This window comes from Eurosta solidaginis, chromosome 2 (assembly GCF_040869045.1).
Source record: "Eurosta solidaginis isolate ZX-2024a chromosome 2, ASM4086904v1, whole genome shotgun sequence".
Classification (NCBI taxonomy): Eukaryota; Metazoa; Arthropoda; class Insecta; order Diptera; family Tephritidae; genus Eurosta; species Eurosta solidaginis.
Window position 1 is genome coordinate 305,723,011 of NC_090320.1, and position 14,241 is coordinate 305,737,251.

The window sequence follows — 14,241 nt, forward strand, 5'->3', positions numbered from 1 at the left end:
TTGCACTTCAGAATTCTGCAGTTGAACTGTAATTGATTAACTGGCAAGATCACGGAGATAGTCGATTCCATGAAGCGGCACAACATCCGCATTGCTGCGATTCAAGAGACTAAACTCACAGCAAGATCTGCTCTGCAAACCTGTTCTGGGTATAATGTCCACAGGAAAGGTCGCGAAACCGGAAATGGAGGCGGTCTCGCGTTTATCATACACCACTCAGTGCAATATCATATTGTAACGAATTTGCTTGCAAATCGTCTTATTTGCCTTTTTGCTAAGTTCGTATCACTAAACTGTTGAATAAGTAACTCCAATATTGAAAAATGGCCTTTATTAAAGTACTTCACAATAACACTTATACTTTGCAATTAGCTGGCTTAATAACCAAACTGATAGCTTAAATGAAACCTTTCCGTCCACATGTCCTCCAACAGTAAGATTGCTCGATCTTCTTCCAATCTGCGAGATAGAGATTATGGGGCATTCAATTGCGGGAGCCAGCTGTCGCCCCTTGCGGCTGACTCGATTTAGTTTAACGATTGAGTGGTCTTGGAGATTTGCTCATCACCTTCTGGTCTGCGTTTACGACCACCCACATTGTTGGTGTTGCAATAACGCGCAATATGCCCTGGCTTCCCACACTTAAAGCATTTGACTGCATCATTATTCTTCTGCTGCGTACCCTTCAATGCTTCCAAAATTGCGTCTACCCAGTCTGGCCTTTCCACATCCACGCGATTAGCTTTGTACGCTGGCTTACTCAAAAGTGAGGCTGTTTCCTGAGTCAGTGCATGCGATAACGTTTCAGCAAATGTTAGTTTTGGATTCGCATATGTAGCCCGCTTCGTTTCCACATCTCGTATGCCATTTATGAAACTCTGGATTTTTACCCTTTCAGTGTATTCCACGGGTGCGTCCGCATTTGCAAGGTGAGCCAATCTTTCAATATCTGAAGCAAACTCCTGCAATGTCTCATTTGCTTTCTGGTAGCGGTTTTGCAACTCAATTTGGAATATCTGTTTTCTATGCTCGCTTCCATAACGTCGTTCTACAGCAGCCATCAATGCTTCATAATTGTTCCGCTCTCCTTCGGGAATCGTCTGTAGGATTTCCGCTGCTGGCCCCTTCAATGCCACGAACAGTGCAGCAACTTTATCTTCCAAATTCCAGTTGTTCACTGCTGCGGTCTTCTCAAACTGTAGCTTGAAGACCTGGAAAGGAACAGAACCGTCAAAAGATGGAGTTTATACCTTCGTATTACTCGCTGAAGCAGCCGGCCCATTAAGTTGCAATTCCTGTATGCGACCTCTCAACGCATCCACCTCTGCCTGGAATTTTTCTTCAAACTGCGTTATTTTCTCGTCCATACGCGCTTCGAGTTTTGATGATATACGCGCCTCTTGCTCTTTCAGTTGTGTTTCCATCCGTGATGTAATCTGTGTCGACATTTCTGAAATACGTGTCTCATGTGATTCCAGCTGGGATGCCATATATGTCTTCTGCTCTTCCAGTTGACATTTCTGAAATACGTGCCTCCTGTGCTTCAATCTTCGCTGTTATACGGTTCTCCTGCGATTCCAGCTGAGTTTCCATCTTGGATGTTATGCGTGTCTCTTGCGATTCCAGTTGGGATGCCATATTTGTGGATATTTGTGATGACATTTCTGTTATACGTGCCTCTTACGCTTCCATATTGGAGGTTATACGGTTCTCCTGCGACTCTAGTTGCGATGCCATATATGTCTTCTGTTCTGCCAGTTGAGATGACACTGTCGATGTTTGAAGAGTTATTGCGGCCAATATCATGTTCAAGTCTGTGCTGGTAATTGTCTGCGATGTTTCGTTTTTCTCTTCAATTTTTGTTGTCTCCCCGCCATCAAGATGAAAGACATACTCTTCCACATCAATTCCTTCTAATTCCATTGCCTCTCGTAGTCGTGCCTGAAGTTCGAGTTTAATGCCGGTTGTATTCAATCCACGGTTCTCCAACTACTTCTTCAGTTCCGGGATCTTCAATTCACTTAACTTTGCCATGTCCTTGTTGTCCTCTGGAATTTATTCAACAATTCCTCTTCTGACACCAATTGTAACGAATTTGCTTGCAAATCCTCTTATTTGCCTTTTTGCTAAGTTCTTATCACTAAACTGTTGAATAAATAACTCCAATATTGAATAATGGAAAAATGGCCTTTATTAAAGTACTTCACAATAACACTTATACTTTGCAATTAGCTGGCTTAATAACCAAACTGATAGCTTAAATGAAACTGACTTTCAAAATAATACTGCTATTGCTCGCTAGATATCGTCTTAATCGAAACTGATTATAGCGTCTCTACTGGTGCTTTTATACTCTTTTATTTCCTCATGGCATCTTCTAGGCGCTTTCAGAATTTACTTAGTTGCGGCCATATAATTATAACTACAGATGCACGTATATAGCTTCTCATATGCGTGTATTTGTGAGCGACACTTCAACAATTACAATTGCATACTTTTGGGAGCATCTCTTCTCTGCTCGTGTACTTACATATGTTTAGACATAATGTTTTATTCGTTTATGTAGATACAAGTGACTGTCTGCTTTATTGTTGTTGTGACTTCATTTACTTAGCATCAGACTAGGGATGTGAGTATCACCTGGTGTCACACATATTCGTCACAATATATTTGATCCCGACATCGGCCGCAGTTCAATGTCCTAGAACGTCACGGCTTATCTGTCCGGTTAGGCGACGTAAACCTAGAAATCATCAATATCTACATCCCTCCTGCCACCTGCTGCCCCAGTGGATACCGCCCTAATATTAGCGCCTTACTCACTGGCGAAAATCGCATTATCTTAGGCGATTTCAATGCCCATCACGATCTATGGCACTCAAACTTGCAGGCGGACAGTAGGGGTGAGATGTTGGCGGATCAAATAGAAGAAACGACGTTCTGCACAATAAACGGAGACGCCCCCTCTCGTATGGTAGGAAGCTGCCACAGTTCGCTAGATATATCAATCGTGAGCGCAGGACGCGTAAACTGCGCCAACTGGCAGCCGATGGTAACATTGGCATCCAACCACCTGCCTATACTTATTTCGCTCGAGCGTACCGCCGACCTCATCGTCACCGGAAAATGCACTCTCATAAACTTTAAAATAGGAAAGTGGGATGAATACAAATCACAGAAGCAGTGGGCCCAGACGACATAGCAATGCCGATGCTTAAAAGCCTAGGTAAAGAGGGTTTCAAATATTTAGCAAATTCCTATTCTAGCGGACCTGATGAAATTCCATCTCTTGTGCTAAAAACGTGTGCTGAATTCCTTTATAAACCTCTTACATGTCTTTTTAACGCATCCCTAAATCAAGGGATATTTCCCAGAAAGCGGAGTCTTTTATAATACCCCTTTACAAAAATGGGAATAGGTCATGTGTTTTGTTATGTATGAAACGAGATGGCAGCGCCACGACAATAAATTATTTATATATACATCTGGCAACTGTGTTGCCAGAACATTCTTTATCTTCTTCTTTATTACTTTTTTATCCAATCTGCGAGATAGAGATTATGGGGCATTCAATTGCGGGAGCCAGCTGTCGCCCCTTGCGGCTGATTCGATTTAGTTTAACGATTGAGTGGTCTTGGAGATTTGCTCATCACCTTCTGGTCTGCGTTTACGACCACCCACATTGTTGGTGTTGCAATAACGCGCAATATGCCCTGGCTTCCCACACTTAAAGCATTTGACTGCATCATTATTCTTCTGCTGCGTACCCTTCAATGCTTCCAAAATTGCGTCTACCCAGTCTGGCCTTTCCACATCCACGCGATTAGCTTTGTACGCTGGCTTACTCAAAAGTGAGGCTGTTTCCTGAGTCAGTGCATGCGATAACGTTTCAGCAAATGTTAGTTTTGGATTCGCATATGTAGCCCGCTTCGTTTCCACATCTCGTATGCCATTTATGAAACTCTGGATTTTTACCCTTTCAGTGTATTCCACGGGTGCGTCCGCATTTGCAAGGTGAGCCAATCTTTCAATATCTGAAGCAAACTCCTGCAATGTCTCATTTGCTTTCTGGTAGCGGTTTTGCAACTCAGTTTGGAATATCTGTTTTCTATGCTCGCTTCCATAACGTCGTTCTACAGCAGCCATCAATGCTTCATAATTGTTCCGCTCTCCTTCGGGAATCGTCTGTAGGATTTCCTCTGCTGGACCCTTCAATGCCACGAACAGTGCAGCAACTTTATCTTCCACATTCCAGTTGTTCACTGCTGCGGTCTTCTCAAACTGTAGCTTGAAGACCTGGAAAGGAACAGAACCGTCAAAAGATGGAGTTTATACCTTCGTATTACTCGCTGAAGCAGCCGGCCCTTTAAATTGCAATTCCTGTATGCGACCTCTCAACGCATCCACCTCTGCCTGGAATTTTTCTTCAAACTGCGTTATTTTCTCGTCCATACGCGCTTCGAGTTTTGATGATATACGCGCCTCTTGCTCTTTCAGTTGTGTTTCCATCCGTGATGTAATCTGTGTCGACATTTCTGAAATACGTGTCTCATGTGATTCCAGCTGGGATGCCATATATGTCTTCTGCTCTTCCAGTTGACATTTGTGACATTTCTGAAATACGTGCCTCCTGTGCTTCAATCTTCGCTGGGATGCCATATATGTCTTCTGCTCTTCCAGTTGACATTTGTGACATTTCTGAAATACGTGCCTCCTGTGCTTCAATCTTCGCTGTTATACGGTTCTCCTGCGATTCCAGCTGAGTTTCCATCTTGGATGTTATGCGTGTCTCTTGCGATTCTAGTTGGGATGCCATATTTGTGGATATTTGTGATGACATTTCTGTTATACGTGCCTCTTACGCTTCCATATTGGAGGTTATACGGTTCTCCTGTGACTCTAGTTGCGATGCCATATATGTCTTCTGTTCTGCCAGTTGAGATGACACTGTCGATGTTTGAGCAGTTATTGCAGCCAATATCATGTTCAAGTCTGTGCTGGTAATTGTCTACGATGTTTCGTTTTTCTCTTCAATTTTTGTTGTCTCCCCGCCATCAAGATGAAAGACATACTCTTCCACATCAATTCCTTCTAATTCCATTGCCTCTCGTAGTCGTGCCTGAAGTTCGAGTTTAATGCCGGTTGTATTCAATCCACGGTTCTCCAACTACTTCTTCAGTTGGGGGATCTTCAATTCACTTAACTTTGCCATGTCCTTGTTGTCCTCTGGAATTTATTCAACAATTCCTCTTCTGACACCAATTGTAACGAATTTGCTTGCAAATCCTCTTATTTGCCTTTTTGCTAAGTTCGTATCACTAAACTGTTGAATAAATAACTCCAATATTGAATAATGGAAAAATGGCCTTTATTAAAGTACTTCACAATAAAACTTATACTTTGCAATTAGCTGGCTTAATAACCAAACTGATAGCTTAAATGAAACTGACTTTCAAAATAATACTGCTATTGCTCGCTAGATATCGTCTTAATCGAAACTGATTATAGCGTCTCTACTGGTGCTTTTATACTCTTTTATTTCCTCGTGGCATCTTCTAGGCGCTTTCAGAATTTACTTAGTTGCCGCCATATAATTATAACTACAGATGCACGTATATAGCTTCTCATATGCGTGTATTTGTGAGCGACACTTCAACAATTACAATTGCATACTTTTGGGAGCATCTCTTCTCTGCTCGTGTACTTACATATGTTTAGACATAATGTTTTATTCGTTTATGTAGATACAAGTGACTGTCTGCTTTATTGTTGTTGTGACTTCATTTACTTAGCATCAGACTAGGGATGTGAGTATCACCTGGTGTCACTCATATTCGTCACAATATATTTGATCCCGACATCGGCCGCAGTTCAATGTCCTAGAACGTCACGGCTTATCTGTCCGGTTAGGCGACGTAAACCTAGAAATCATCAATATCTACATCCCTACTGCCACCTGCTGCCCCAGTGGATACCGCCCTAATATTAGCGCCTTACTCACTGGCGAAAATCGCATTATCTTAGGCGATTTCAATGCCCATCACGATCTATGGCACTCAAACTTGCAGGCGGACAGCAGGGGTGAGATGTTGGCGGATCAAATAGAAGAAACGACGTTCTGCACAATAAACGGAGACGCCCCCACTCGTATGGTAGGAAGCTGCCACAGTTCGCCAGATATATCAATCGTGAGCTCAGGACGCGTAAACTGCGCCAACTGGCAGCCGATGGTAACATTGGCATCCAACCACCTGCCTATACTTATTTCGCTCGAGCGTACCGCCGACCTCATCGTCACCGGAAAACGCACTCTCATAAACTTTAAAAAAGGAAAGTGGGATGAATACAAATCACAGAAGCAGTGGGCCCAGACGACATAGCAATGCCGATGCTTAAAAGCCTAGGTAAAGAGGGTTTCAAATATTTAGCAATTTCATATTCTAGCGGACCTGATGAAATTCCATCTCTTGTGCTAAAAACGTGTGCTGAATTCCTTTATAAACCTCTTACATGCCTTTTTAACGCATCCCTAAATCAAGGGATATTTCCCAGAAAGCGGAGTCTTTTATAATACCCCTTTACAAAAATGGGAATAGGTCATGTGTTTTGTTATGTATGAAACGAGATGGCAGCGCCACGACAATAAATTATTTATATATACATCTGGCAACTGTGTTGCCAGAACATTCTTTATCTTCTTCTTTATTACTTTTTTATCTTTCAATTGAAATACTTTTACGCATTAACTTTAAAATGTAACAATTAACTTATTTCATTAATTAAATAAACACTCATATATAAAAGTGGTGTCAGAAGTGTATTTAAAAATGAGCCTTACACCGGAGGATTTAAAAACAGTGTTGGATGCGCTAGCAGGAGCAATCCGAGGAGCTGTGGAGAAGGCTGGACAGAATGTTGTGGCAAATACAAAGTTAAATGGTTTGTTGTCACCCAAACCGCCACCGTTTAGTATTACGGAATATAAATCGGAAGATAAATCCTCAGTACAGGATTATTTCACACGTGTAGATTGGGCATTACAGTTGAGCAAGGTTCCAGAAGCGGAACAGCACAAGTTCGTACGTGTACACATGGGGACAGAGCTTAATACAGCGCTAAAAATTCTTGTTAGCCCAAAAACACCAGACTCGCTCAACTACAGCGAACTAAAAAATATCTTGATTCGCCATTTTGATGGCTGTAGGAATAAGTATGCAGAAAGTATCAAGTTCCGGCAAAACAAACAAGAAAAGGGAGAGCCGATTTGCAAGTTCGCACTTCGGTTAAGAGAAGCTGCTGTACACTGTGAGTATGGAGAATTCTTAGATAGAATGCTACTAAAGCAATTGTTGTATGGCGTAGAATCACGAGTTATTTGTAATGAAGTTATTGCAAAGAAACCAAAAAATTTTGCTGAAGCATACGAAATTGCGCATACAATCGAATTAACACAAAACGCCACAACAGACCTAAAGTGCACAGAAGTTATACAAACAAGCGAGCCAACGTATAAACTGGGATACGCACCAGTTAAAACAAAAAGAAATACAAATTCAAAAAACCCGAGTGACGAAGAACCGATGCAGAGGGCAAAAGAGAAAGGGTCCAATTGTTACGGATGTGGGGGGCAGCACCTTAGAAAAGACTGCAAATTTAACAATTCCAAATGCTTTGCAAGTGGAAGAGTGGGCCACATCCCAAAGTGTGTAAGACCAAATTAGATCAGATTTCAGAGGATGAATGTGAATCAGTTCAAAAACTAAACAGTGTTAATGCATGCAATGCAGTAGATAGAAAAATGGTTCCTATATATAGATGGGAAACAAATTCAGATGGAATTAGATACGGGTGCACCATGTGCAGTAATGAATTGCAAAACGTTGCGTTCGATTAAACCAAATTTTAGGTTGTTAAAGACAGATCGACGATTTACAAGCTATACGGGCAACAAGGTGAACTGCATTGGACGGGTCGTAGTAACTGCGACAATGGGGAAAACTTCACGACGACTTAATTTGTATGTCGTTCAAGGATATTGTGATACCCTTTGCGGCCGATAATGGATATCGCAATTCGCACGAGAAATAAACTTCACTGAACTGTTTTCAACGTCTAACCGAATCAATACTATAAATTCAACAGCACTAAAACTATCAATAAACCAACAAACGCGACTGCAACATCTCATTACACGTTTTGAGGACATCTTCAGTACGACAGCTGGGAAGTTGAGTAGGCCACCTGCAAAAGTAAAGCTCGAAAGCTGGAGCAACAGCAGTTTTCGCGCGAGCGCGCGATGTACCGATGGCGCTGAGAGGAAAGTATGCCCAGGAAATAGATCGTAAAATTCAGTCAGGTTTTTACAAGAGAGTGGAGCATTCAGAATGGGCCTCAACAACACACGTAGTAGCAAAAAAGAATGGCGGTATTCGCATTACCGGTAAATTTAAGCCCACTGTCAATCCAAAAATGATCATCGACGAACACCCGATTCCAAAAGCAGAAGATTTGTTTAATAAAATGAAAAACGCTACAATATTTTGTCACTTAGATATAACAGATGCATATACGCATTGAACAATTGACGATGAGTTTGCACATGTATTGACATTAAATACAGTGACGCATGGGTTAATACGACCTACTCGTGCGGTATATGGAGCAGCAAATATTCCAGCTATCTGGCAAAGAAAAATGGAGACTGTGTTACAGGGAGTCCCAAATGTTTTAAATTTTTTTGATGATATCTTGGTGTTTGCTGAAAACTTCGAACAGCTACTGATAGTTTTGAAACGACACTAAATCGCATTAAATCACATGGTTTGCATTTGAACAAGTCAAAGTGTGTCTTTGCGACACCATCGGTGGAGTTCCTTGGCCACCGCATCGACGAACAGGGCATACATAAATCCGAAAAACACATTGAAGCGGTACTAAACGCTCCCAAGCCAACGACTTTCGAAGAGTTACAGCTGTTTTTAGGAAAAACCACGTATTATAGCGCATTTATTCCAGATTTTGCCACAAGTGCACGGCCATTGCGGGATATGCTGAAAAGAGAGAAATTTCACTGGACTAAGGAGGCAAACCGAATGATCAATTCCATACGCAAGTCGAACATTGAATGCTACAGAACAACGCTATCCACATATTGACAAAGAGGCATTGGCAAATTGTGTGGGCGGTTCAGAAATTTTTCAAATATTTATAAGCGCGTCATTGGACACTAATCACCAATCATAAGCCATTGTCAAAAATATTACAACCTGACAAATCGCTTCCAGTATTATGCATAAGTAGAATGGCGAACTACGCAGACTTTTTAAGCAGATTTGATTTCGAGGTAGTGTACAAGAGCTCAAAGGCGAACGCGAATGCCGACTATCTTTCACGCGCCCACTTTCAGCCACCGAAATCATTACAAATTAAGCAGTTGCAACAGACAGCCATGACGAATCTAGACGAATCACGCTTCCCAAGGCAGTCGGTTCTATGTACCGGAGCGACTCGGGATTTTTACCGACCAAGGACTGTCATTTCAGTGTGACCCCATTTAATATGTTTCGTCCCTCCCACAAATTGTCATCCTCCCAGCAGCTCCTTGCAGCAGGACTGCTCCATGCTCTCTTACTCCGGGAAGGCATCGAATCAAATCCGCGATCGTCTCCTGACCCCGGTCCTGAGAAATGGTTTTGCTGCATCTGCCGGAAAAGAATATTTTTAGGACGGTCATACTCTGTTCAGTGTGTCTCGTGCAAGGGATAGTTGCATCGGACAGGTTGTTCTGGGCTTGATCTCAAAACCCGACGTCCACGTAACTTTTATAAATCTTTTGTGGCTCCTTGCTGTTCACGCCCAAGGGCGTCCCGTAGTCTACGCCTAAGCACCCCCACTACCTTCCAGCAGCCCCGCTGCTCAGCAAGCCACAACAAGTACACGCTGCTGCTCGCGCCCCACGGCGCCAACAACTCAAACAGCTGATACCACTCATAACTACTACCTTCGTAGTAGAGTTGGTAGCAATGCTGAGCATCAGCCCCTGCCCCCGTCTTCTCCCCCCCTCTTTTCCTTCAGCAATCTTGCAGGTCAGGGAAACAGACTCTTTGTCCCTACCTCCGTTTGCACCGTCTGCCAGCAAAGAATATATAGGTTTGCGATATCCGCCCAATGCAGCTCCTGCCTTGGGTGGTGCCACTTTCCTAGATGTTCTGGTCTCCGCGACGGCAACCCCCCGACGGGTTTCATCGCGTCATGTTGCCAGGCCGCAAACCCAAATCATCCGGGTACCCCAATGCTTGCCCAAGGACGCCCAGTCCCAGGGCCACAACAGCAATTTCGTCCTGGCCTTCCACAACCCAGGCGTAGTCACCCGTCACTACCCCCAGAGTGGCGGCGTCTCCCCTTATGCACTTCAGAATTCTGCAGTTAAACTGTAATGGACTAACTGGGAAGATTACGGAGATAGTCGATTTCATGAAGCGGCACAACATCCGCATTGCTGCGATTCAAGAGACTAAACTCACAGCAAGATCTGCATAGCAGACCTGCTCTGGGTATAATGTCCACAGGAAAGACCGCGAGAGCGGAAATGGAGGCGGCCTCGCGTTTATCATACACCACTCTGTGCAATATTATATATTTGATCCTGGCATCGACCGCAGGGACAATGTCTTAGAACGTCAAGGCCTATCTGTCCGGTCAGGCGATGCAAACCTAGAAATCATCAACATCTACATCCCTCCTGCCACCTGTTGCCCCAGTGGATACCGCCCTAATATCAGGGCCTTACTCACTGGCAACAATCGCATTATCTTAGGCGATTTCAATGCCCATCATGATCTATGACATTCAAACTTGCGGGCGGACAGTAGGGGTGAGATGTTGGCGGATCAAATAGAAGAAACGGCGTTCTGCACAATAAACGGAGACGCCCCCACACGTATGGTAGGAAGCTGTCACAGCTCGCCAGATATCTCAATCGTGAGCGCAGAACTCGTAAACTACGTCAACTGGCAGCCGATGGTTACATTGGCATCCTACCACCTGCCCATACTTATTTCGCTCGAGCGTACCGCCGACTTCATCGTCACCGAAAAACGCACTTTCATAAACTTCAAAAAAGTAAAGTGGGAAGAATATAAATCTTTTACAGACAACCGCTTTGCTGCCCTCCCTATCCCGACTGATGCCCGGCAAGGGGAGCGTGCCTTCCGTAAGGTCATTGAATCCACCTCGGCACGTTTCATTCCCGAAATCCGGCCCACTTCCCGGCGGAGGCCGCAAACTTAGCGAGAGAACGTGACCTTATTAGACAGCTTGATCCAGGCGACCCCCAAGTAAGGGATATAAACCAACGCATCAGATTGCTTGGGGACGAACACAAGCGGGCGAAATGGGAGGAGCACCTAAGAGGTTGTAACCTCTCTACCGGTGTGGGTAAACTTTGGTCCACCGTAAAGTCCCTGTCGAATCCGACTAAGCACAAAGACAAAGTTTCCATCGCCTTTGGCGACAAAGTGCTGTCGGATACGAAAAAATGCGCGAGCGCTTTCTGCCGACAATATATAATGCATCTTACGGTCGACAAAGATAGACGGAGAGCCAATAGACACGCACATAAACACAAATTCAGCGCGTCACCAATCACCATCACCGCTAAAGAGGTTGAGGACGCCATTTGTCGCGCTAAACCATCCAACGCAGTGGGCCCAGACGGCATAGCCATGCCGATACTTAAAAGCCTAGGGAAAGAGGGTTTCAAATATTTAGCGCATGTCTTTAACCTGTCTCTTTCCACCTTTGTCATACTCGAGAAATGGAAAATGGCCAAGGTGGTCCCGCTACTAAAGCCTGGGAAACCAGCTAACATAGGTGAGTCGTATCGTCCGATATCTCTCCTATCGCCAGTGGCAAATACGCTTGAAGACATTTTGCTCCCTTATTTCCAAGCAAATTTACAGCTAGCCCCTCATCAGCATGGCTTCAGAAAACTCCATAGCAGTACCACCGCGCTAAATGCCATTAGCACCCAGATAAATTGCGGTTTAAATTAAAACCCCCACCATAGAACAGTACTCGTAGCACTAGACCTATCAAACGCTTTTGATACGGTCAACCATGGCTCGTTACTGCAAGACCTGGAAGGGTCTACCTTCCCCCATGTCTTAAAAGGTGGACCGCAAATCTGGGTGGTTGGCAGGCATCGGTGCAAGTTAGAAACGAAACATTAAAACCAAGGAGAATTAAACAAGGGGTGCCACAGGGTGGCGTCCTATCCCCACTTTTGTTTAATTTCTACATATCTAAGCTACCTTCACCACCGGAAGGAGTCACAATCGTTTCCTACGCCGATGACTGCACAATAATGGCCACAGGCCCAGGCCCAAAGATCGATGCGCTATGCAATAAAATAAACGGCTACCTCCCTGATCTCTCCAGTTTTTTCGCCTCGCGAAACCTGGCATTATCACCGACTAAATCTTCCGCGACCTTATTTACAACATGGACGTCCCAAATGTCGACCATTTTGAACATCCACGTCGATGGCACTACGCTACCAACTGTCCTACGCCCCAAAATCTTGGGTGTGACGTTTGATCAGGATCTACATTTTGGTGACCACGCAGCCGCAATTGTTCCGAGAACTCAGAGCCGTAACAAAATCCTCAAATCCCTCGCTGGCAGTACCTGGGTAAAAGATAAAGAAACGCTCATGACTACATACAAAGCAATTAGCCAGCCGATTACGTGCTAGGCGTCACCCATATGGTCGCCAAGCCTAAAAATTACCCACTGGAAGAAACTACAGGCCTGCCAAAATACTGCTCTCAGAATCGCCACGGGCTGTCTTCTTATGTCCCCAGAACACCATCTGCATAATGAGGCGAGAATACTCCCCTCAGGGAAGAGCTCAACTTCGTTCTGGATACTGTAACAATACGAAATAACGAAATAATAAAACTACTGGAAAGCGGCCAGTGCTTGAAAAGGGCAGGGTGCAAATCCCCAGAAGTCAATTATAAGTTGTCCTCCGGATGTTTGACGTTCGAACATCGTGTTGTTATTCCACCAAAATATCGAAACAAACTGCTTGAAAATTTACACACGGGGCATTTAGGAATTGTTGAGATGAAAAGGATTGCTCGCTCATTCATATACTGGCCGGGCATAGACAATGATATCGAGAATATTGCGAACCAATGTGATGCATGTGCAAGACAAGCAAACAAACCGGCAAAAAGTGACGATCATCATTGGGAATACCCCAATGGACCATGGGAACGTATTCCTATCGACTATGCGGGACCTTTCGAGGGAGCGATGTTGCTGGTAATCTCGGACGCATACAGTAAGTGGTTAGAAGTGAGAGTTACTAAATCTATAACAGCAACGGCAACAATTGCGTTGTTGGACGAAGTGTTTGTGGCTTACGGCGTGCCGCTAACGGTCGTTTCTGATAATGGAACAAATTTCACTTCTGCAGAATTTAACAATTTTCTGACAGCAGTTGGTGTTAAATATCACAAATATTCAGCGCCGTATCACCCAGCAACTAACGGACAAGCAGAGCGTAGCGTACAAACAGTCAAGAAATCATTGGAAGCGATGGGTACTACGAGTAGTTCATTAAAGACAAATTTGAATGAATTTTTGAGGCAATACAAAAACGCACCGCATGCAACCACAGGGTCATCACTAGCACTACTATTTATGGGGCGACAGTTGCGCACAAGGTTGAATCTGATTCGACCAGAGGAAATTTCAAAGAAGGTAGGAGAGAAGCAATACGTAAAGTCCAAGAAAACTATTAGAGAGTTTGAACTAAATCAAAATTTTTACTTTTTGTCTGGAAATCCACGAATTTGTAAGTGGCTCAGGGGAACCATAAACGCACGTCTAGGTGACCTGCACTATGAAATACTCTTCATTGGGAAAAGTGTAAAACGGCATGTGGACCAAATACGCAAAGCCCCGGTTGGGCCTGATAAAACAGCTCGGGAAGTTGATTATTACAAGGCGAGGCTGTCAACCGAAGACAACACTAATGAAACCGAGGCATCAGCTGAAGTAGATAGCACTGAAGCAATAACGTAACCGATGGTTACTGAAACGTCACAAAACGAATCGTGGGGATCGGAAGATTTTGAAGGCTTTGCTTCGGCCAATAGTACAATAGCGCAAAATCCTACATCGACACCGCATACAACACCCGAAACAAGTAGGATACCTCAAATTCCACGG

General features: G+C 44.0%; 1 protein-coding gene across 1 annotated transcript in view; it reads left to right on the plus strand.

Annotated features, from left to right (window-relative positions):
• The window catches only part of LOC137241373 (2-phosphoxylose phosphatase 1), a 30,089-nt gene that overhangs the window by 1,677 nt on the left and 14,171 nt on the right, over nt 1-14,241 (plus strand). The gene's annotated exons all lie outside the window — the stretch shown is intronic.